The sequence below is a fragment of the Pantherophis guttatus genome, chromosome 2 (genome assembly GCF_059756535.1).
Source record: "Pantherophis guttatus breed Tessera chromosome 2, ASM5975653v1, whole genome shotgun sequence".
Taxonomy (NCBI): Eukaryota; Metazoa; Chordata; class Lepidosauria; order Squamata; family Colubridae; genus Pantherophis; species Pantherophis guttatus.
Genome location: NC_142064.1, coordinates 140,567,969 through 140,594,291, shown reverse-complemented (window position 1 = coordinate 140,594,291; position 26,323 = coordinate 140,567,969). Strand labels below are relative to the sequence as shown.

General features: G+C 42.5%; 1 pseudogene across 1 annotated transcript; it reads left to right on the top strand.

Moving 5' to 3' along the window:
• The first annotated feature begins 18,626 nt into the window (after positions 1-18,626).
• LOC148115359 (thiol S-methyltransferase TMT1A-like) lies at positions 18,627-22,571 on the top strand (annotated as a pseudogene). Its single transcript, XR_015732441.1, has 2 exons — positions 18,627-19,147; positions 22,002-22,571. The product of XR_015732441.1 is annotated as a thiol S-methyltransferase TMT1A-like (transcript).
• The last annotated feature ends 3,752 nt before the right edge of the window (positions 22,572-26,323 follow it).

The following is a 26,323-nucleotide window of genomic DNA, read 5'->3' as shown; positions in this document are numbered from 1 at the left end:
CTTACTGCACCGGCTGGAGGGGTTAGGAATAGGGGGCACCATTCTTCGGTGGTTCTCCTCCTTCCTCTCTGACCGTTCGCAGTTTGTGTTGGCAGGGGGGCAGAGGTCGACCTCGAGGCACCTTATTTGTGGGGTGCCGCAAGGGTCAGTCCTCTCACCCCTTCTGTTCAACATTTATGTAAAACCGCTAGGTGAGATCATCCGTGGTTTTGGGGTGAGTGTTCATCAGTATGCTGATGACACACAGCTATACATCTCCACCCCAGAACACCCCAATGATGCCCTTGCTGTGATGTCCCGTTGCCTGGAGGCCGTACGGATCTGGATGGGGAGAAACAAGCTCAGACTCAACCCCTCCAAGACCGAGTGGCTGTGGCTTCCGGCGTCCCGGTATAGTCAGCTGGTACCATCACTGACAATAGGGGATGAGATCTTGCTCCCCACAGAGAGGGCCCGCAACTTGGGTGTCCTCCTGGATCCACGGTTATCTTTAGAAGATCATTTGACGGCCGTGGCCAGGGGTGCCTTTTATCAGGTTCGCCTGATCCGCCAGTTGCGTCCCTTTCTGGATCGGGACGCCTTGCGCACGGTCACTCATGCCCTAGTTACCTCCCGTATGGACTACTGTAATGCTCTCTACATGGGGCTCCCCTTGAAAAGCACCCGGAAGCTCCAACTGGTCCAGAACGTAGCCGCACGGGTGATTATGGGCGCAGCTCATTACGCCCATGTAACACCTCTCCTATGCGAGCTGCACTGGCTCCCGGTGGTCTTCCGGGTGCGATTCAAGGTGTTAGTTATCACCTTTAAAGCGCTCCATGGCTTAGGACCTGGGTACCTATGAGACCGTCTTTTGCCACCAATAGCCTCCCACCGACCAGTTCGTTCTCACAGGGAGGGACTACTCAGGGTACCGTCAGTCAAATTATGTCGACTGGCGACTCCCAGGGGGAGGGCCTTCTCTGTGGGGGCTCCAACCCTTTGGAATGAACTGCCCCCAGAGATACGGAATATCCCTGATCTCCGTGCTTTCCGCCGTGCCCTCAAGACCCTGATGTTCCAACAGGCAGGGCTAAACATACAAACATTCAAATGATTTTTTAAATGTTATCTAATTCTGGGTTTTATTTAATTGACCAAACTAAGTAACAATTTTAATTAGCAATTTTATGATGTTTGTGTGTCTATATTTTTCTTGACTGTACACCGCCTTGAGTCCTACGGGAGAAAGGCGGTATAGAAATATAATAAATAAATAAATAAATAAATAAATAAATAAATAAATAAATAAATGTACCAGACAAGGCTGTCCGCTGTCCCGTCTGTTGTTTGTATTAACACTCGAAGTGCTAAATAGAAATATTAGAGAAGAAAAAGATATAAAAGGAATGAAAATCCGAAAGGAAGAATATAAATTGCAAGCGTTTGCAGATGACCTGATTTTTATCCTTGAAGATCCATTAATGTCAATAACTACACTGATAGATAAAATAGGAGAGTTTGGGGAAGTAGCTGGTTTGAAAATTAATAAAGACAAAACGAAGATCCTCACTAAAAACATGTTGGTAAAGCAGAAAGAAGAATTGGCGGAAATATCAAGGATTCAGGTCACAAATAAAGTTAAATATCTGGGGATATATTTGACAGCAAGATGTAGCACGCTTAAAGAGAATAATTACAACAAACTCAAACAACAGATTGGGTCAGACTTGGCGAAATGGGAAAATTTACAATTATCATTGATTGGGAGGGTATCAACTATTAAGATGAATATTTTGCCTAGAATTTTATATCTGTTCCAGACAATTCCAATTAGATTGGGAAAAGACTTTTTTGAAGAATTGAATAAAATAGTGCTAAAATATATTTGGCAGGGAAAGAAGGTGAGAATAAAATTAAGGTTGTTACAAGATGCTAGAATGAGAGGGGTTTTTGGTTTACGTAATTGGGAACTTTATTATCAAGCGACAAGTCTGATGTGGATTAAAGAATGGATAATGTTAAGAAACACTAGATTATTAAACTTAGAAGGGCATGACTTGTTGGGGTGGCATGCTTTTTTATGGTACAAGGGAAGAAAAGCACAGAGGTATTGTAGAAGACATCATATACGAGAAGCTTTGCTATTAAATTGGGAGAAGATTAAAAAACAGTATTATTTGAAAATTCCAGTCTGGGTATCAACGATTGAAGCATTTTCATATTCAGTAATATTTAGGAGAGAACAAATTGTTAGAAATAGTGAATTAATGGATGAAAAGGGTGAACTTAAATCGAACCAAGAATTGGAAGAACAAGGTTTTAAAATGGATTGGTTTTCTTATTTGCAAATACGTTCTAGATACGAAGAAGATAGTAAGCAAGAAGGTTTTTATAATATTTTGACTAATTTAGATAAAATTCTAATAGGTTCTGATGACTATGTAATTAAAAAATTGTATAGATATTTATTAGAGATAAAATTGGAAGAAGAACAAGTTAAAGAAACAATGATAGCCTGGGGGAAAAAATTTGGTTATGGTATTGATTTAGAGAAGTGGCAAAAATTGTGGATACAAAACTATAAAATGACAATGTCAACTGCATATAAAGAAAATTTGTGTAAGATGTTTTACAGGTGGCATCTACCCCTGATGAGAATAGCCAGAATGTTCAAGAACAAGTCTGAAAAGTGCTGGAAATGTCATCAGATACCGGGCTCATATTACCATATGTGGTGGACATGTGTAGAAGCGGAAAGATATTGGACTAAAATCCACACATGTTTGGAAAAAATGATAAAGAAACATATAGATTTTAAACCTGAGATTTTTTTATTAGGAATTGTGCCAGAGACTTATAATAGAGAAATGAGATATTTGATTGTGAATGTATTGACAGCAGCTAGAATTGTGTTTGCTAGAAATTGGAAAAATGAGAAGATACCAACACAAGAAGAAGTTATTAAGAAAATTATGGAATGTGCTGAAATGAGTAAATTGACATTTGAAATCAGAGAACAAGAAGATAAACAATATTATAGAATATGGGATTTATTTCTATCAATGACTAGATAGTAAAACATGGGAATGAAATACAGAATATAAAATGTATACTAAAATATAATATGTGGAAATAGTTGTTTTCTTTTGGAAACGATAATGCCATTGTTGGATAAAAAACAAATGAGGACAATGATGTAAAGATATACAGCAGGTTGATAATATGAGTAATTAGATACTTTGTAAAATATGAATATGGGATGAAGCACAAGGGAATTGTAACTGATCGACACACTGTTTGCAATTGTCATGAAAGATGGATTTTTTATGTTTTGTTTGTTTAAAAAAATTTTTTAAAAAAAGAATAACAACAGCAACATTAAGTGATACAGTTACAATCACAGAACCAACACATTTTGTAGGGTGAGAAGTTCCACAGCTTCTTTTGGGATCTTCAGATGGAATAACATAGACCACCTCTCAGGCCAGAAAGATCAAAAAGTTGCTATTCCTGCAACGAGAAAAATCACAAACAAAACCCATTCATACCACAATGACCACATCAGTTTTTGGTAATTTTTATTCTCAGTGGGTCATCTCTAGGAATCACGTTCCACTCTTGAAGTTCTTCCACTGGTCCTTTTACACATGTGTAGTGGGTCCACCCTTTGTCTTTAGTTTGAACTGCTGTTTCAGTGGTCAGCACGACTTGGTAGGACCTGTCCCAGGCTTGGCTAAGTTTTTCCCCACGTCAGCTATTTTTTCACCAGGGTGGAATTTATGGACAGCAAATTAGAGTGGAGGCATTTGTCCTTTGTTTCTGAGGTAAGATGAAGAAGAAGACAGGCCAAGTGATATTGCCACTTAATTGCCACTGCCTCCATGATCTATTGAAGCACTTTTGCAGTAAAATGAGTCCCTTGGTTGCTGTATGTAGCTGCTATTATTAATCTAGGTATTATCTGTCAAGTATTTGCAAACCATTGGCACATGTCTCATATAGACACCAGTGGAGGCAGAGAGTGTCTCCATCCCTATGTGGAAAGGAGGGGCTTACCCTGAGTATAAAACCCCCTCCAACCTTTTCCACCTCCCTCTCTCTCTCTCTCTCTCTCTCTCTCTCTCTCTCTCTCTCTCTCTCTCTCTCTCTCTCTCTCTCTTTTCGCGTTTGTTCCTCATGAGATTTGATCTCTGATCAGGGTAGTCACACACACTGTGTGCCCCCTATCCTATAATGAATACTGAGACAGCCTTTGTACATAGTTAATATGCTTTATTATATGAATAAATACATTTAAGACATTTATTCATGCATCTGCCTCTGAACTCTTCTATGCTCCTGGGTGTTTCTACGATCCCAATTCCACAGAATGGTAGCAGACGGAATGGTAGCAGAACTCCACTCAAGGAGCTGTTGAAAAGGCAACAGCTGCCCTCCAAAATAACCTGTAAGAGAAGCTCCCCTGTTGTGACCAGAGGCCTTCAATGGAAGAGAACTTCACATCAGCTCCAGTCTGAATCGCCAATGGAAAGCATCGAATGGGATTTCCATCCAGCTACAACCTGGCAGCCAGAGACCACGCAGATGCAGCAAGAGATCCCAGGGGCTGAGCCAAGCGATGCTGGAGAAGGCTACTTCAGCACTGATGACGAGAGGGCAGAAGGATAAGATAAAAGCCTGGAGAGGCAAGTGGCTGAGATGTCAGAAGAAGAGTGCCGAGCAGTGCTCGCCTCCCTCCTGGAGACAAGGACAGCAGCCAGAAAGAGGCCTGAGAAGGCAGCACCAGAGATGCCTGCCATCCCGGTAAGGACTGCCTGATCTCTCCAAGATGGCGCCTGCCGCCAGAGAGACTCTCCCCTCACACAGTTTCCCGCCAAACAAAATGGCCACCAGCTCCCTTCTGGAGCCAACTTCCCCCAAGATGGCAGCTCCCCTGGGCACTTTGCCAGAACCACAAGCCAGGCCTACCCCAGCTCCACGGTCCAAGCCTACAACACCAGCCAGTCAGTTCAGCACTCCAGCGGCCCAGAGGACCACTCCGAACCTACAAGCCCCTTGCCAGGCTGCGCCTACTACGGCAAGCATCAAAGAAGCCATAGAGACCCTGGTCGCCACCCTGGAAATTAGGGAGCAACCACCCACCAGCCACCCCAAGGTCCCAGACCCACCTCATCTGATGTCCCTCCAGTCTCCTGAAAGATCTCCAGGCCTTCTTCCAGCTCCTCCAAGGTTTCCCCACCACACAGCTGATTTTCGGACCTATGCTGAGGCTTCAGCCAGGCCTGACTTCAGAACCCAGAGAGGAAGATCAGAGCTCCAACAAGAAAAGGCTTTGGAGCATGCTCCATTTCCTGCACATGCCCAGTTGCTTCAAACTACAGAAAGACTACAAGAAGGAGCCAAACCTAAGCAATTGATCCCAGGCTTAGGGATCCCAATGCCATTCACAATAGGCTCTTTTCAGCCCTTTGAACAACTCCCCATGCAGTTTAATGGCAATAATTTTGTAACTTTGCCAAATAATTTTGAAAAATTACATTTAAGTGGTCAGAATTTTAAAAAATGGTGTAAAGAGATTCAGATAATTCTCTTAAGAGAAAATACCCTGGACATGATCAAAAGACCACCTCCTTTACCTTGGAGCCCTGAATTCGAGTTCCTGCATAAAAGAGCTTACACAACCCTGTTAAGTTCTATAGACACAGCTCTTTATGCCAGTCTTTCAGATGGTCTCACAGCTCAGGAAGTTTGGACTGCCCTATATAATTTGCTCCATAGTGACAACATGGCTGCAACCAGCAGATTGTCAAGAATTTTTCACAATTCTAAATTCAAACCTGGTGTCAAGATGGGGGAACATTTGGCAATGCTTAAAGCCATGAGGAATGAGCTTATACAGAGGGGGGAGCCTGTTCCTGAATCCACTTTAATTAGTGTAATGTTGAACTCCCTAGACAAATCCTGGAGTCCCTTCATTATTTCTCTAGAAGGGGTTTCTAGGGAACAAAGAAATATAGAATAATTTTCTGGTCGCTTTATTGAGGAAGATTTAAGGCGCAGAGATGAGGAACAACAAGAAATGAAGGAGGCATACCACAGGCCTAGGCCTCAGAGGAGGCGCCAGGACACAAGTGAAAGGATTAATACCCTTCCCACCTGCTTTGACTGTGGCATGCAAGGTCACTTTAAAAGGGAGTGCCCTTGCTCTAGGGCCAACACGGCTGGACCTAAGCATAATAAAAATAAAAGAGGCCGTGGAAGAGGGGGAGGTGGTCATAAAGGATACCAATTCTGTAGTGTCACAGGTGACAATCCCACCTCCCAGGTACAGGATGCTGAGGGGCTGTGGCTTCTTGATTCAGGTGCATCAATGCATATAGCTAACAAGAAGCAATGATTTAAGATTTTACACCCACTCAAGTCCTCAGTAAAAGTTGCCACTGGGGACAAGACAGAGGTAACTGGGGAAGGCGTGATCAATGTGCCTGGTATAGGAGATGTTACTGGGGCACTGTATGTTCCTTCAATCAAGAACAACCTTTTAAGTATTTTAAAATTGACTGAGGATAAAAATGTAAAACTGGTATTTGAGAAAGGTGGAGGTTATATTTTCAAAAGTGGAGATGTTGTTGGCGATATTGTAAAAATCAACAATTTGCCTTATTTTTCCCCAAAAGCAAAGGTGAAAAGGCACAAGACACCTAATAAAAGGGCACAGGGGGCTAGCGCTCAGATAGAGCAGAAAGCTCCTGTGCCAGCCCTCAGGTTCTCCAAACTCAAGGATGCTGGACCTAATCCCAATGAAGCTCCTAAACCGGCTCCTAGGACATCCAAAGCCATTAAGGCTGAGCCCATTAAGATCACAACTCCTCAGCCAACCCTGAGAAAGTTTAAGGTGACCATTAATCCAGTGCCTACTGTCATTACTGCACAGACCAAGACTGGTAATGATAAGATACATAAGGTTGACAAAGTGTGCCTGGGTAAACCTTTACATTTGGATTGTGCACATATATTACACCGCAGGCTTGGCCATGCCAGCTTCCCGGTTATTAGGAAAATGCAAGATTTTTCCGATGGCCTTAAGATAAAGAATTGTAATACCTATTTGGAATGTGCCATCTGTAAGGCAGCAAAATCAAAAACTGCTGCTATACCTAAGGTCTCTTCCCGACGTGCAAGGTACTCTTATCAGCTGGTACACATGGATTTGGTTGGTCCTTTTAGACCCTCCCTTGTTATTTTTTAACGGTAGTCGATGATTACTCTTGTTATGGCCATGTATTTATTTTAAAGGACAAAACTGAAGTCTTTACCAACTTCAAATATCTTTACAACCAGATCCAAACGCAACACAAGGTGTGCATTGCTCAGGTGCAGAGCGATAGGGGAACTAAGTTTACATCCAGGACTTTTGAAAAGTGGATGAAGGAGAGAGGTATCCTCCATTTTTAAATCATCACCTCAAACTCCTTTGGAGAATGGCATTGTAGAAAGGAGAAATGGCATGCTGCAGAATGTCATGAACTGCTTACTTGCAGATGCCGACATGAGCCAAGTTTTTTGGGCAGAAACAGTCAAAATGGCTAATTATCTAGTCAACAGATACACACAGCGCTACTTACAGGACTTTGATGAAACCTACTCCCCCACCATGAGAGCAGAAAGTGTGAGGGCTGCTTTGGTCACTGCAGCAGCACATGGGGAACACATTTTTCAATTCGACGTGCAAACTGCTTATTTACACGCACATCTAAAACAAAAAAATTACGTCAGATGTGCCCCCGGATTCCAGCAGCAGGAAGGCCACACCTGGCTTCTGAAGAAAAGTTTGTACGGCCTCAAACAATCAGGCAGAATGTGGTACAAATTGTCACTGCGTTATTTTATTTACCAGCTGAGCTAATTATTTCTGGACTATCAGACTTTCCGTACCTTGCCAAGAATTGTTATCAGAAGCTACTACGCATGTCCATCCACCCACATTCCTTCACACACTCTTCCTTTGTTCTCCTGCCAGCAAGGTCCGGCTGGACCGGCAGGAGATCACGCTTGCCAAAATGTAACAATTAATTTTTTCTTAGATAGTGAGGTGTTTTATTTTCTTTATAACAAATAAATGAGTTTTATTAGAAACCTTTCTTCGCGTTTCTTTTCAAAATATTGCAACTTGGAATAAGCCACGACCCATCTTCTCTAAACCAGGGTGATTTTTCCCAGAGCCAAACATGGGATTAATAAATGCCCTGACATCTGATAGCAGAGGACGGTTTGATTTATGGTTTTTTCCTTGTTTTGTTACTTCTGATAAGAGCGCATAGGCAATTAGTTTTTAGCTACTGAGGTACGCTAATTATATTGCTAAAATGCCGAAACAGAAGAAAAAGAGAAAAATGAAGCACAGAGCTTTATCCTCTTTGGAAGAAGAACAGGAGATAGTAACGCCCTCAAGATTCCAGCCTCTTGCTACCGCTACGCAATTGGAACAAGAAGGTGCCATGGGTGAAGAAGATCTGAAAATGCTTTCGGAAACACATCAAAGGACAGATATCACAACAGCTGCTTTTGAAGATAATGAACTGCGACTGAGGTCGGTAGCTTTTTCTTCTCAATTTGCATGCTATGAATCTATCCTACCAGAGCCCACAGATTACGATGTGCTTGGTGCTAGGCCAAGAAAGTTTCCACAAACGGCAAAGCTTTTTCACCCCCACGCAGAGAGAGAAGTAATTCATTATTCTTCTCAAAGCCCTGAGCTCACCCAGCGTGAGATGGCCATCAAATCCTATCGTGAGCATGTAAAATATTATGAAAATGAACTGTCTCGATTTAAAAGAGATTTGTTTATACTGGAACAAGAAAAGGCAGAGTCCCGTGACTTAAGATTTTCAAAAGAGGCCATCTTGTCTTCTTCCTCAGAGCCAAAGACACTCCCCCTGGTGGATTTTGTGTCAGGCCAATCAGACCAGAGAGCACTGCATACGTCACATGAAAGTCTCCCTGATCAAGTTACATATAAACCTGCCACGTATGCAAAGCTGCCCGAAGCTAAAGGTGCAGCACCATCTGCTGGCGAAAGTAATTTACTACAGGAAGCTGAAATGCCACAAGTGTTTCCACAGGCCCAAACTCAAACACCCCCTGGTGGTGTTGGTGTCCTTTTAGATGGAACACAGGCACGCTTTATGCAGCAAAGGAAAATGACTGCATCTCCAGCAGGTCATGCCAATATTGCAGATCAAGCACAAATGGCAACTGGAATACAGCAGATTCCAGTGCATCAGCCACAGCAGCTACAAATGCCTGCATATGTGCCCCAGCCACAAGTGCAAATAGGGCCAGCTCCTGGCCCACCTCCAATGGCACAACCAAGACCATTTTTAGGTCCACAACAGGCACAGCAAATACCACAGGCATTCCTGCCAGCACAGCCAGCATACCAAGTGCAGGCTCCTCACCAGGCATTTTCTGTCTCTCCACTAACTGGTGAGTCAAAACTAAAAATGTCAGGACATAATTACAAAGCCTGGGTCAGTGAGATTACACTATTGCTTCTTAGAGAAGGCTCTCACTGTATGGTCTTCAATCCTCCTGCACAACCTTGGACTTATGCAATAAGAGATCTAGAGATAAGAGCTCGCACAACATTATTGATGTCCATGGATACTGAACTGCAGGTCACTTTTCCACCAAATACAACAGCCCGACAAATTTGGGCTGAATTGGAAAATTGCTACAGGCCTATCTCAATTGAATCTTCATGTTTACTCATGTCTGAACTCCACGGTTCGAGATTGAAACCCGGTGAACAAATTGGAGGACATTTGACCAAACTGAAAGGTCTGAGAACAGAATTGAGAGAAAGAGGCCATAACATTGAAGATATTCAAATGATCAGCATCATTATTAACTCTTTGAACTATGAATGGAAAGATGCTGTTACAAAAATTAACCAAGTCCCAATTGCTCAACGCACAGTGGACAATGTCTGTAGACTTTTAATTGAAGAAGAGGCATTCATGTTGGCCACGCCACATTTGAGAGGACCACCCGCATCAAGAGCTCCAGTTAGGCGCCCCTTCCGAGGAAGGACCTACGCTCCAAGGATGCCAAGATGCAACACCTGCAATCGTGTGGGACATGCCACCCGGGATTGTCCCCAACGAGTTCCAGCACCCGTCTCATACCAGCCCAGAGGAACAGATTCCAGAGGCAGAGGCAGAGGCGGAAGACAAGGTTGTCGTGGTCCCCGGCGTGATCCACAAACTCCACTCGCCACATTGGCTTTAACCAATGATCCACAACCTCAACCAGAGTACGACAGACGACTCCTGTGGACTTTGGACAGTGGTGCAGCATTGCATGTTACCTACAGAAAGGAACTTTTCACAGAAATGCACGAGCCTGAACCAGAACTACGTGAACTTTATTCTTTTTCAAATCATCCTTGTCAGGTCAAAGGAAAAGGAACTGTTTATGTTGAAGAGCTCGATGCATTCATTCCTGATGTTTATTACATACCAACAGCAACCAGTAATTTGCTTAGTCAGTGTCACTTGTCTAGAATGTTAAAGTTCCAAGTTCACCACCTTGAAAAAGCAAGTTACATAGTTAAAGATGGAGATATTGTTGCTGAAACCATATTAATTGGTGGTGTTTATTACTTAAAGCCAAAGCCTAAAACACAAACACAGGCAAGTATGCAAACTCCAAAAAGGGAACGCACAGGCCCAGAGAGAGATGCTCCAGAGAGAGATCCTGTTGCTATTCCTAAGGCTCCTAAAGCCAACAAAAATAGAATTGATAAACAGGTTGCTCAGAGCAAGCCTGAGGTTCCGCATAAAAATGTTAATGTTGAGAATTCACTAACAGGTAAACCTTTGCATTCCAGGTGTATCCACAAATGGCATAGAAGATTGGGGCATGCCAGTTTCCGTGTTCTTAGGAAGATGCCGGAGTTCGCAAAAGGTTTGGATCTAAAGGGGTGTAAGGTGTTTTTGGATTGTGCTGTATGCAAAAAGGCCAAATCCAAAGCAGCAGCCATTCCCAAACGCGCTACACGCCTGTCAACACGCATTTTTGATTTGGTTCACATTGACATAGTTGGTCCATTCCCGCCATCATTTGGTGGTAGAAAATATTTTCTAACAATTGTTGATAATTACTCCAGATATGGATATGTATATCCTATGAAAGAAAAATCAGAGACCTTTCAGATCTTTAAAGACTTTGCAACCCTTGTTTCTACCCAACATCAAGTTCGCATCGCCAGAATCCAGAGTGATCGTGGTGCCGAATTCATGTCTCAGCGTTTCCAGGACTGGATGCGTAAGAATAGAATTATTCATCAGACTTCACCCCCTGACACATCGGCTCACAACGGAGAGGTACTGCAAACCATGATGCGTTGTCTCCTAGAAGATGCCAACCTTGATATGATATACTGGGGTGAAGCTATAAAATATGCAAATTACATTGTAAACCGTACTTGGAGCAGTGTAACAAATCAGACTCCTTTCTTCATGTTGTATGGCTACAAGCCCGATCTTAAAAACATCCATATTTTTGGTTCATACGCTATGGTGAACATTCCCTTAGCTCAAAGAAGAAAAGGAAGTCCAGCAGCAAAGAGACTGAGATTTATGGGTATTGATGATAACTCAAAATGGAGCAAATTTATTGACTCTAAACATGTAATTGTAATTTCCCAATCTGCTAATTTTGAAGAAGATATTGACTGGTCCAGGATTCATTCCAATGATCCTGGAGTCTATTTTCCCAGAGATGATACTGCTGATGCCACGCAGATTGATGATCAAGATTCCACTGATTCTTCTCAACCCGATGTTCCGTCTTTGCAAGCTGCGGATGCTGATGCTAGCGACGAAAGTGAGGACGAGGACGAAGCAGAAGAAGACTGGACAGTTGTCCCGAGACGTTCCAAGAGGGTCACAAAAGGGATCCCTCCACAACGATATTCTTGGCAACTGACAAAAGCACCCTTGCCTTTGATTTGCAATGTTACACTTCCACCTGATAATTTCACACAAATCAAGCAGCTCCCTGATTCAGAGCAAGACAAATGGTATGAAGCAATGCAGGTTGAAATGGACAGCCTAAAGAAACTTAAAGTATTTACACCTGCAAAACCTCCAGCAAACAAAAAGGTCATTGGCACTCGATGGGTCTACAGAATCAAAAAGAAACCAAATGGTGAGTCACTGTACAAGGCCAGACTTGTAGCTCAGGGTTTCGCTCAACGTTATCCTGAGGACTACACAAATACTTACTCACCGACAGTCAGAACTGAGAGCGTAAAAATTGCTTTAGCAACTGCAACTATCCTTGGTTTAGAAGTTTTCCAGTTTGATGTTGACACGGCTTATCTACATGCAGACGTAGACGAAGAGATCTATGTGAGAAGTCCTCCAGGATTCCGACAGCAAGAAGGGGATACCTGGTTCCTAAACAAAAGTCTCTATGGTCTGAAACAATCTGGTTTAATGTGGTATTTATGTCTTACTGACAAACTAAATTCAATGGGCTTTATTAAGTCCGAAACTGATGAGTGCGTGTTCACAAAAAGATCTAACAATGCATATGAGATAGTTCTTGTTTATGTTGATGATATTGTTTATATTGGTCCAAATAAGCAAATGAGTGAAATTTTTGCCAAAGCTTTGCAGAGATACTTCACATTGAAATCATTAGGTCACATTAGCACTTATTTAGGTGTTCAGATTGAAAAGACACAGAAGGGGTTTAGTCTTTCACAAGAAGATAAAATTGAACAAATTTTGCATCATTGCAACATGAAGGATGCTAACACAACAAAGACACCCATGCAAACAGATTTTCACAACTTGACACAAGAAGAAAGTCCTGAGTTCGAGGATCAAACACTTTATCGTTCAGTCATTGGGTCACTATTGTATATTAGTAGTTGGACCAGACCCGACATTGCACTTAGTGTTAATCTCTTATCTCGACACGTAGGTAAGGCAAAACAGTTTCATTGGACATGTATTAAGAAATTACTGAGATACCTAAAATACACTAAACATTTGAAATTATTGTTAGAACCAACACATACTGATTATGCAGAATTATGTTGTTATGCAGATTCTGATTGGGCAAGTGATAAGAAATCACGCAAAAGTACTTCAGGTTATATGATGTTCTTAAATGGATGTCCTGTTTATTGGCAAGTACGTAAACAGAATTTTGTTTCTTGTTCATCTACTGAAGCTGAATATGCTTGTGTTTCAGATGCATGTAATTCTCTAACTTGGTTTGATGCTTTAGTCACAGATATCTGGACACACCCGATCCGACCGATCACCGTGATGGAAGACAATGAATCGGTGGTTTATATTTCTGAATCTCATTTTACAGGTTCTAGGTCCAGACACATTGACATCCGTTACCAAAATATAAAACATTTAGTGAAAAAAGGTTTTGTCAAAATGCAATATGTATCTACACATGATCAAATTGCTGATATGCTCAACAAACCACTTCCAGCAGCTCAACACGAGTATCTGCGCAAGAAGATGTGCCTTATTTGATGATGTACTGATATTCGCTCAACTGGCAAAGAAGGGGAATGTCACTGCGTTATTTTATTTACCAGCTGAGCTAATTATTTCTGGACTATCAGACTTTCCGTACCTTGCCAAGAATTGTTATCAGAAGCTACTACGCATGTCCATCCACCCACATTCCTTCACACACTCTTCCTTTGTTCTCCTGCCAGCAAGGTCCGGCTGGACCGGCAGGAGATCACGCTTGCCAAAATGTAACAATTAATTTTTTCTTAGATAGTGAGGTGTTTTATTTTCTTTATAACAAATAAATGAGTTTTATTAGAAACCTTTCTTCGCGTTTCTTTTCAAAATATTGCAACTTGGAATAAGCCACGACCCATCTTCTCTAAACCAGGGTGATTTTTCCCAGAGCCAAACATGGGATTAATTGATGCCCTGACACAAATGTCTGACTACAACACTCAAATCACTGGGTTTCATCCATCTCCAGCTGATAAATGTACCTTCACAAGGGATACCAAAGGGGGGCTGGAGAAAGTCCTAGTGTATGTCGATGTCCTTTTATATATAGGGCCTGACAAGGGGGGATGTAATATATTTGCCAGGACCCTACAAAAAAGGTTCACTCTAAAGTGTTTAGGATATGTGGACAAGTACCTAGGCGTACAAATCATCACTACACCAAAAAGGTTTTGCTCTCTCCCAAAAGGAGAAGATAGAGGAACTTTTGGTGAAATGTAAAATGGAAGATAGCAAGCCAACTGCTATCCCAACGCAGACCGACTATTATGGTTTGGCACACAAGGATAGCCCAGAGTTCCAAAATAATACTCTGTTTAGATCAGTGGTCGGCTCATTATTATATATAAGTAATTGGAGCAGTCCAGACATTGCCCTGGCTGTGAACCTGCTATCCAGACAAGTGGAAAATCCTACCCAGTTCCACTGGTTGGCCATTAAAAAGCTATTAAGGTATCTCAAGACCACAGCAGATTACGTGCTTCGCTTGGAACCTGAGAATAGAGACAAGGCCCAATTAGAATCCTTCGTGGATGCGGACTGGGCCGGAGATACCAAAACCCATAGGAGTACTTCGGGCTTCTTGGTACTGTTAAATGGGGCACCCATCCATTGGCATGTGAGGCAACAGAAATTTGTTTCGTGCTCCACCGCTGAGGCTGAATTTGCATGCCTATCAGAGGCAGGGAATGAGCTGATATGGTTTGATGCCTTAATCTCTAGCATCTGGACACCACCGACTTTGCCCATCCAAATTATAGAAGACAACACCGGGCCATAGGTATTGCCAAAGCCTATGCTGAGCCAGGCTAAGATTCGATATTGGGATAAAACTCAAATATTAGAAATCCAAATCTTTGGCCAAGACAGAAGTGCCTCTTCCGTGCCAAGGTGCTGAGATGACAAACGGTATTTGACGTAGATACAGAATTGTAAAAGGGCAAACTGACCCTAAACAGATACATTCTGTTGTTTAATGTTTATTGCATCCCAAATGTCATGCATATCCCTGGATAAGGGGTGCTGCTTCCTTATTGCCCTTGAGGCGTCTCCTAGCCTCTTATCTCCTTTTGTTATGTCTTGAATGCCGGAGCAGAGAACCTGAGCCTGTGGGAACAGGGCTGTTATGTCTTTCCTAGAGATAGATGAAAGGGCAGCTTCTACGTGTGAAATGCATCACTCTCTGTAATAATTTTGCCTTTAAACTGTATAAATACATGGCCAGAAGAAGCCATCGGCGTTCAGACCTTTTGGACTGTTTGAACCTTGCGCAATAAACTCTTTCCTGCATTGAAGAGCTTGGCTTAGTCCGTTTTTCCTATAACAATGCGGTAGGGAAAAGGTCCAGACATATTGATATCCGTTATCAAAATGTTAGACAACTAGTAGAGATGGGGTTTATATCTTTAACACACTGTCAAACCAAACATCAAACAGCTGACATTTTCACAAAACCTCTACCAGTGGATAGGCACAAAGATCTGTGTAGAAAGTTATGTCTCACAGGGTAAAATCTGTTGTGCATTGCATTAGTGTGTTTGCATGCCATTGGCTCGCAAGGAGGGGAACTGTCAAGTATTTGCAAGCCATTGGCACATGTGTCATATAGACACCAGTGGAAGCAGAGAGTGTCTCCACCCTTATGTGGAAAGGAGGGGCTTACCCTAAGTATAAAACCCCCTCCAACCTTTTCCATCTTTCTCTCTCTCTCTCTCTCTCTCTCTCTCTCTCTCTCTCTCTCTCTCTCTCTCTCTCTCTCTCTCTCTCTCTCTCTCTCTCTCTCTCTCTTTTTGCGTTTGTTCCTCATGAGACTTGATCTCTGATCAGGGTAGTCACACACACTGTGTGCCCCCTATCCTATAATGAATACTGAGACAGCCTTTGTACATAGTTAATATGCTTTATTATATGAATAAATACGTTTAAGACATTTATTCATGCATCTGTCTCTGAACTCTTCTATGCTCCTGGGTGTTTCTACGATCCCAATTCCACATTATCCATTCCAGTATAATTTTGGTGACTACTCCTGCAGTGGCCCTCATGGTTGGATAAACTTCAACTCATCCAGTCAAGAGAGCCACTCTCACCAATAAATATTTAAGTCTCCCCACTCGAGGTAGTTCAGTAAAATCAACTTGAATGCATTGAAATGGTCTCACGCTAGATGTCACTCTCCCTTTTCTTTATGTTGTAGAACTTGTTTATTAACTCTTTATTAACTCTTTTTAGCTCTTTATTAACTCTTTTACATACTATACATTTGTCACATATTTGTTTAGGTACTGTATACAATCCACAGCATCCATAAGCTTCTAAAAACAAATCACATCATACCTTAGTCCCCCAATGACTACCCTGATATAGACTTCCCAAAATCAACATTTGCCACTATCCGTTTACCTCCTCCACTTTCTACTGCTCACAATTTCTCTAATTCCTTCTTCTGCTGCTGCCATCCTGGCTTCCAAGTCAGCTAAATTATTGCCTCGAGCTTCAAAGGAATTCAAAGCTTGATTTAAGACATAACTTTCTAGCTTCTACCAAAACTCCTTTGCCCCTTTCTCTTCCCATCTAGAAACAAATTAACCCCTTCTCAGCACCAACATCCAATCATCCTTCTAAATCTCCTCTTAAAATTGAGCTGGATGCAAGCTAATATCACTGGTTAATACTAAATCATTTTGTTCCATAAGCACATTCTCATATTTCAAAAGTCAGCCATCAACTGACTTTTTTTTTTGTTATTGTTGTTCAAGATCGCCATCACATGAGGTGGGGCACCAGGGCTCCTCCAAAAGTCAATTTTCTGCTTTCCCTCATTAAAACTGCCACAGCCGCCATTGCTTGAGCACCGTCTGGAAATCCTTGACAGACAGAGTCTAACAGTTAGACAGAAATGCCACTGGCTGCCTCTTTCCTCCCCACTTCTGGGTTAAAACCCTCAAAGCTATTCCCTTAGCATAATTATCTATTCACAGCCTACAATATCCAGTCAATCCTAGAAATTTCCTCAACTCCTCCTTCCTTTCAAAATCATTTCTTTTATATATATTTAACTAAGCATTTTAAACCTCAAAGACTTCCGGGGGGGCGGGGGGGGGGGCGGCAGGAGAATCAAAACAGAACCAGGAAAAAAAAAAAACAGTGAAAGCCAAGACTGCAAGAGCAGCTATGGAATGTCACCCCTTTACCTCGGTGACAGGAGCCTCGGGGGTGCAGTGGTTAGAATGTGGTACTGCAGGCTACTTCTGCTGACTGCAATTTAGCAGTTCAAATCCCACCAGACTCAAGGTTGACTCAGCCTCCCATCCTTCTGAGGTGGGTAAAATGAGGACCTAAATTGTTGGAGGCAATATGTGGACTCTGTAAACTGCTTGGAGAGGGCTGTAAAGCACTGTGAAGAGGTATATAAGTCTAAATGCTATAGCTATTTATGCCACTTTTCTCGGGCTAGCTCAGTGCAAGTAAGCAGAGAGGAGCAAAAATGGTTGAAAGGAACAGAAAACCTCGGGGGGACCCCTTTCCTGCTTCTCTCACTCTTCCAAGGCATAAAGTCCATAACAGAGTTGGAAGCAGTGGTGGAAGCACTTGGAGCAGTGAAATGTAAAATTTGTTACTACCGGTTCTGTGGGCGTGGCTTGGTGGTGGGGGTTAATATGACTGAGTGGGCGTGGCCAACTTTTTAAAAAAAAAACTTTTAAACCATTTTTTTTACAACCTCTTCAGCGGAAGAGGTTGTAAAAAAATGCTTTAAAAAGCTTCTGATGATCCCAGCTGACTTGCCTGATCGGCAGAGGCTTTTTCTTTTTTTTTTTAGCCTCTGAAGTTCGCAGCTGACTTGCCTGATCAGCAGAGGCTTTTTCTATTTTTTTAAGCCTCTGACGATCCCAGCTGAGTTGCGCCATCATCAGAGGCTTTTTTTCTTTTAAAAACATTTTTTCTGCCCAAGAGGTGGTAGAAAAAATCTTTTAAAAATTAAAAAAAAAGCTTCTGATGATTGCGTGGCTCAGCTGGGCATGGAGGGGGAGGGATTTTTGCTACCGGTTCTCTGAACCACTCGCCACCATCGCTACTGGATCGGGCGATCCAATCCAAACCGGGAGCATTTCACCCCTGCCTTGGAGGTATTCTAGTCCAACTTTCCTGCTTAGGCAGGAAACCCCACACCCAGAGGTGGGTGGCACGTGAATTAAAAACCAGTTCACCTGGGACTAAAAATGTGAGCTTGCGACTTCTACACATACTCACGGCTTGTCACCTTCTGTCTTTTAAATTTATTTAATTATTAATTTTCTCTAAGCTCTATAAATAACAAGCTGCATTTTAAATCAAATTCAAATGTTGCAAATTACAACACCCACTGGATCTTTTTTTTTTTCAACAAGTGACTGAAAGTCCCAAAGGTGCTTTTTCAGGAGGCAACTGGACTTTCTTGTTCTTTCTTGCTGTTGCTGTTCCTTTAAGGAAAATCTGGAACAGATCCCAACTGGGAACTGGATGTGGACAGTTTGCTTACAAAACATCATTAAAGGAACAGGGCGTAGCAGGGAGTATTTAAAGCAAATCATTGAGGGGGGGGATTGAAACAAGAAGGGTTTATCTTGTTAGTCCGGCAACGATGCTGGTTCTCATCTTCCAACAATGCGTGAAAATCCTCACCCTGCCCATCTATGTGCTTGCCTATTTTGGCTTATGGGATCCTATTGGTAAAAGACTTTTCCCAGTACAGCAAAATCTACAATAAAAAACTGCACAAGGAAAAGGAGACGCTGTTCAAGAACATGCAGGACTTTGCCGACTCCTCGGGAAAGCTCCACCTGCTAGAGATTGGCGTGGGCTCTGGCAGCAACTTTCAATTTTATCCCCCCAACTCTTATGTGACCTGCCTGGACTACAATCCCAACTTTCAAAATTTTCTCCTGCAGAGCATGGCTCAGAACAAGCACCTCCAGTTTGAGAATTATGTGGTCACCCCTGCCGAGAACATGTCTTCGGTGTCGGATAACTCTATGGATGTGGTGGTTGGCACCCTGGTGTTTTGCTCTGTGAACAGCCCCCAGGCTGCCTTGAAGGAGGTTCTGCGAGTGCTCAGACCAGTAAGTCAAAGGGCAAACAGGGAAAGTCAAGTCTGGTCTGTCCAGACCACCAAATAATGGGCACAAGGCAGGTGTGCATGCTTTGAAAACAATGGGGACTATTCAGGGGCGCATGGGAGCAAGGGCTTTAGATCTCACGAAAACAGCACCTCTCTGCGGCTCTTTTTTATTTTTTTGTAATTTTTTTCCAAACATAAACATAAAATATAACTTTCAAGAACCGAGTTTCAATCCGGTCATAGACGGTTAAAATGCTTACATTCTTTTAACACGCTTTATTCCACTTTTCCATTACATCTTTTAAAAGTTTAAAACAGAAAAAAAAAAACCAAATTTAAACATAAAATTCTAACACTTTCATCTAAACAAATCTAATATATCAATACAGTTTTAGCTTCAAATTAAATTTTAACTCATTATCTCTGTATCTATAGCTCATCAATATCCAGCATTTTATGTTTGGCTGATTTACAGCATAGTCTCCTCCAACTCTCCTGCCATTGTTTAGCTGATTTCCAGCATTTTAATTATTTTCCCACTTACTTCCTCCAAGTCTCTAACTCTTATCTAGTTAGTATCCTTCACCTCATTATTTTAGTTTTCCCTTACATCATAATTATCTATTTGGTCTCTATGTCTCAGCATATTCATCAAAATTAATTCTCATTATATTTCATAGTAATCATCATTTCCAGTATTTGTTGAATTAAATCACAATTTATCTCTACCATCTGTATATTTCATAGTTTCATTCAATAATATGTTAATCAAGCATAGTCACCAGTCTAACTTTGTTTGCAGAATATAGTTGAAGGATATTATAACAAATAATAAGTTTTCTTAAAGTTATCTCACATTAGTATACACTTCTCATTGTAATTTTTAACCACTTAGTATATAAAACCCTATTTTAATTGCCATTTATTATTTTCTTTCTTTATTATTCCAAAAACCTTCCTATTTTAATCCAAAAAAACCCAAAACCTTTTATTCCTTTAGGCTTTTAAGCATTACATTACAATTTAATTACATTTAGTTTAAATCTATTTTGTTTCTCCTTTTTCTTATCTGTCCACATGTTCCACTTCAAAGTTCATCTATTCAAATTAAAAGTTCTATATATCACTTTAATGCTCTTATAATGTCTGCTCCAAGTGTGATGTATCCACTTCCTGTCTTGTGTTCGTGGGCCACACCTTCTTTTTGCTAAGTCTGTAAATTTCCATTATAGAAAAGATCCAAGATCTTTCTTCTTTCTTCTTAAAATCACCCAGAACAGGATAAAAATTTCCAAAATCCATTAGTCTAATGTTAATTCCAAAGTAATCATAATACTCCAAAGTAGAAAGCCATTTAGGAACTTTCTTTTCCAAGCAGAAAGTAAAATCTCTTCAATCCACTCTCCTGCTTAGTCACCCCAGACATCATGGCAATTTTGTAGCCGTCCGTCTGTCAATTTTCACTAACTTTGTTAACTTTCACAGGTTTAGATTCCAAAAAAAATATCTTCAATCCACTCCAAAGAAAACAAGAAAAAAGAGTCCAATTTTCCAAATTATTAAAAACAAATTCTTCTAAGCCAAATTAATTAATGCAAAGTTTGTCTTGAGTCTCCATTTCCCCCCCCCCCCCTTTCTTTTAAATCTTCAAGCCCCACGGATCTGTAGCCTCTGTTTAAGGTTGGGGTCTTATTTTAAAAAATACTCCAAGTATTCCCGTTGTTTGCCTGGGTTGGTGTCACTCACCCGGCTTCGAAACGCTTGTTCTTTCTTCTTTCTCCTGCACGATCTTGTGTCCCAGTCTGCCGCGGCTTTGTGTCATCCGCCATGGCTGCCTACCCCCACCGCCAACTTGAGGATTCCCTCTGGCCTCCGAGGAACTTGCCTGTTCCTCTTGGCCCTCCGAAGTGCTCCTCTTCACCCCCCATCCCTACAAGATGGGGGTCGGTCCAAAGACCACTCGGATAGCGGTTTGTCAGTTGGGGTTTCCACGGGCTCATTAGAGCCCGCTAATTCCCCGATTAGGGTGCTGCAGCTCCAGACCGGAAGTCTCTCTCTGCTGCTCTTTGTGCTGCTGATTTTTGGGCTGAACCTAAACTGGATTCCTGTTTAAAGCAACCGCACCTTTCCTGCCTGCCTTGGGTTTCTGAATCATTTTCAGACTCTGTACAAAAACTTCAAGGAATATATGCATAACTTTAATGTTAGTAAATGGCAGCAAGCTTCTGGCCTGAGATAGGGGCCTGGTTGGTACTTCAGTGAGACATCTCCAGAAAATATTAGGTTGAAGCTAGATTGAAAAGTTAAAACAACATCTCTGTGAAATGACAAACCGCTTTTGAATGGTTTCCAAAAGTGCTTTCCCCGTGTGGAAGTCTGCATCAAATCACCAGGGATCAAGTTTGATTTATAGGAAAACTGAGAAGGAACCAGAATAAATGAAGCTGACACTGTAGCTGGGGGACAAGGACAGTTGGTTACATGAGGAAAACATGAGGGGGTGGAAGCATTATGCTGTTACAGCAAAGGCTGTGCCAATATGGTTATGTCTGTTGTTGCACAACACTACTTTGGGAGGTTGTTTGGCTAGTCCCTGATCCTGCAGAAGCCTCTGTACAGCACGATATCTTAAGTAAATAGACTAAAGACTGCCCTTCATCTTTAAATAAAAGTTTTAAATGCTGCCCCAAATCTGCCATTTCCCTGCAGAAGTTAAAAACTGTTCTTCTAGTCACTAAGAGTTCATATCCGCAGAAAGTTATATAACAACAGTCTTGATTACAGTGGGAATTTTTATGTAATTTCAAAGCGTTCTGCTTTCTATGATCTTTTTTATATTATTTTATTTTTTCCAGGGTGGTGCATTCTATTTCATTGAACATGTAGCAGCTGGCAGATCAACCTGGACCTCCTTCTGGCAACAAGTCTGTGAGCCTACTTGGAGACATGTGGCAGATGGGTGCTCCTTGTTAAAAGAGACCTGGAAAGATTTGGAGAACGCAGGGTTTTCTAAACTGAATTTGCAACACATCATAGCCGTGTTGTCCCCAAGTGTACTTGGTCCCCATATTTATGGATACGCTGTGAAGTAATTTAAGGGAAAGTGTCAGTCTCCGCTTTTACTGCTTTAGCTGCCATAGAAACCAGGGAGGGGGAGAGCTAGGGGGCCTGGGGGGGAAGCGTGCTGGAGAAACGAAACTGGATCCTTGAAGTTGCTATCGGGTCAACCATCGTGGCATTCCTGATTGATGACGCTGCCAGACGTGCTTCCACCTGAACCTGGGAGACCTTTGGATTGGATGATTTATGATGGACAGTGGGAGGGGATGCTTTCTATATGCATTTTTTGCGCCTATTGCTTTAATTTCAGCTTTCCTTTGGTTGTGTTCACTTCATCTTCTAGTAAAAGTACCTTTCTCAATAAATTATGTAGTTTGGGTCATTCTTTCCTGGACTTTGAAGGAAGCACACCTGACATTAAGCTGAAATTCATCTCCAGCCATCCCGGATAAACACTGAGGGGGCTGTTCTCCCCAAATTACTATACTTATTTCAAACTACTCCTGTTAGTATTGACAGAAAATATTTTTCGGACTTAAATGGGATAGTAAGGAAGTTCATCTGGGGAGGGAAAAAACCTAGAATTGCATTACGGTCCCTGCAGGAAAAAAGGAATAGGGGCGGATTCGGACTCCCAGTCTGGGAATTATACCATAAAGCGGCCAATTTAGTATGGCTACATGAGTGGGCCTTATTAAGAGATAAGAGAATTTTACAACTGGAAGGGCACGACCTATCGAGAGGCTGGCATGCCTACCTCTGGGACAAAGGAAAAGGGACAGGGATATACTTCCACCAACACAAAATTAGAGATACATTAATGAAGACATGGAAAGAAATCAGGCATAAACATTATTTGAAATACCCAAAATGGATATCCACAATGGAGGCACTAGTCCATCCAAATACGTTAGGCAGGGAGAAAATGGTCACCTACCAAGATATTTTGGATAATAGTGGTAACCTTATATCCAATGAGATACTAAAAGAGCAAGGGATCCACATAGATTGGTGGCCCTATTTACAAATTAAATCCCATTATAGTAAGGATAAACAAGAAAAGGGAATAGAGATGGGGACAAATAGTTTGGATAAGGTATGGCTAGGTAGTGAGAACAAACTATTAGCTAAATTATACTCCTACCTTCTTGAATATGACAGAGAAGGAGAAATATTAAAAGACCAAATGATTGCTTGGGGGAAAAACATGATAATTGGGAAGAAATATGGAATAGCAATCTTAAACTGACGAGAGCAACAAGTTATAAGGAGAATCAGTATAAGATGCTATATAGATGGTACCTAGCACCATCTAGAATTGCTAAGATCTACCCAAATGCAAGCCCCAAGTGTTGGAAATGTGGTCACCACCAAGGTAACTTCTATCACATGTGGTGGACGTGTCCGGAAGCGAGGAAGTTTTGGGAAAAAATACAACAATGGATCCAAGAAATATTAAAGGAGGACATTAACTTCCTCCCGGAAATCTATCTCCTGGGAGTGCTAAAACAAACATTTGGAAAGGACAAGAAATATCTGATTATTCATATTGTCACAGCTGCTAGACTCTCCTATGCCAGATATTGGAAAGAGAAAAAAGGACCAAATGAGGAACAGATAGTCAATAAGATACTTGACTGCGCAGAAATGTGCAGATTAACGTATGTGTTAAACGGAAAGGAGGATTCAGAATTTTATACGATCTGGGATCTGTGGTATAGGTGGTTAGAAATTAAATTGACTAGATACCCCACTTGTAAATATACAATATGACTACACGTTGCCGAACCGTTTAGTTTGAATTGTAATATGTTCTTAATTCAATAAAATTGCATTAAAAAACAAAAAAAAAAAAAACACTGAGGGGGCTGATAACAAATTTTGTCAGACCAGGGGAGTGAAGAAGACCAGATGGGAGCATCTGGTTCTACGATAACGTCATTTCAAGCAGAGAAAGAGGCTGCAGAATGGATGGAAAAACTTTGACTGAGAGAGGAGCCTGAAGAAGCTAGATGGTCGAGAGGAGTAGGAAGGCTGCCGGACCTGGGGAGGATCCCCCAGGGAGTAGAAACCTCCAGACCCCGTAAGAGAGAGGCAGTGTGGCTGCAAGAGCAAAAGGAAAACCTCATGATGGCGCAAGCGTTGCAACTCCTCCGTGATATTGAAGAAAGCCGGAAAAGTCGTGAGTCTTATGGGTTCCCTGTGGAGAAGGGAGGAGACTGCCCCAGGGGGGATCCAGAAGAGACAGCCTGTGGGGGAGAAGAAGACAAAGCAGGGGAAGGAACATCTCAGGCTTCTGGAGCTCAAGTGGGGGATGCAGCCGCCCAGGGACCCCCAGCCTTGCAGGCCCTACCCCGCAGGCGTAAAAAACCAAAAATCCCCCCCCAACCAGAAAATATGATGAGAATCCAAAGACATTGGGGCTTTTCTTGACCCAAGTGTGGAACCACATGCAGGACTGGGGGGAGGACTACTTATTAGATGCGGCTCAAGTGAGATGTGTCACGAACGTCCTAGAGGGAGTAGCCGCTGAATGGATGGTGGTCCTCCACAATAATAACTCCCCCTTGCTGAGGAACTACCACCAGTTCATGGGGGCTCTTAGGAGGCGATTTGAAGACCACCTAGCTGAACAGAAGTCGAGACTCAGAATGAAGGGCATCCAGCAGGGCTGGAGATCAGTGGCAGAATACACCTAAGAATTTCGCGAGCTGGCACCCTACATGACAGGGTGGTCAGAAGCGGCTCTACTGGAAAGTTTCAAAGATGGGCTGAATGAAGAAATATACAAGGACTGTAGAGGGCGGGTGGTCCCCGAAGACTTGCAGAGTTGGTACATAGTAGCTGAGGATGTGGAGATCGAGCTGGCCCGAAGCCGACTCCGAGCAGGCCATGCAGGAGATCCGTCATCCTCCTTCTACCGCAAAGCCCTTCACCTGCTACAAATGTGGAAAGTAAGGCCATCGGGCTGCAGAATGTTTCTCCAAGCCAGTGCCAAAATCTACCGGCTCGGGGCCCAAGAAGGCTGAAAAAGCACCCGCAAAAGGCCGCGACACCGCCCTGAAAGGAGAAGTCTTTGAGTTCGCTCCCTGAAACCAGGGTGAGTTAGGAACTCCGACCACCGCAGATGTCAGCGGGACGGACTCCGACTCCGACTCAGATGATCTGGTGAGTCACACAGAGGACCCCATTCTCGTCCCCATAGAAATAAGGGTGCCATCCACAGGGAAACATGCGCAGATGTTAGCCCTCTTAGACTCTGGGTGCAGCAGGTGCATAGTCAGCCGGAAGTGGTGGAGAAACTGAGCCTGAGGCTAAAAACATTAAAAAGGCCCATTGCATTCTGTCAGTTGGATGGATCGATTGCAGGAGCGGGCCCAGACAGCTTTGTGCCCGAACCTATTGAAATGCAATTGGGAAATCACGTAGAGAGCCTCAGATTTATTGTGGCCCCTGGCATGGAACGACCCCTAATACTTGGACTGCCCTAGCTCCGTAGATGGAACCCACGGGTTAACTGGAGAACAGGGATCCTGCGTATTCGTACCGGAAAACCGAGACTAGAAAGGGAAGAAACCCCCCTTGAGGAAGGTATAGAGCCCAAAAGAGCGGAAATGGCAGTAGGCCACATTGAAGGAGAGGAGAAGATTCCAAAAGAGTATTGGGATCTCCGTGAAGTTTTTAGTGAAAGGGCCTCGGATGTGCTGCCTCCCCACCGAACTATGGACTGTACCATTGAAATACTCCCTGGGGTGATGCTCCCTAAGCCAAAAATCTACCCCATGACCCCTCATGAACTAGGGGAATTGCGAAACTTCATTGATAAAAATCTAGAACGGGGTTTTATCCAACCAGCCAGACCAAGGGTGGCGGCATCAGTATTATTCCGAGAAAAGAAGGACGGCTCCTTTCGCTTGGTAGTTGATTATAGAAATCTTAATGCTATTTGCGTGGAAAATGTTTACCCCCTACCACTCATGGAGGACATGCTGTCTCACTTAGGGAAGGGAAAAGTCTTCACCAAACTTGACTTATGGGAGGCATACTACCGAGTGAGAATTAAAGAGGGGGATGAATGGAAGACAGCATTTAATTGCCCACTTGGATGTTTCCAGTT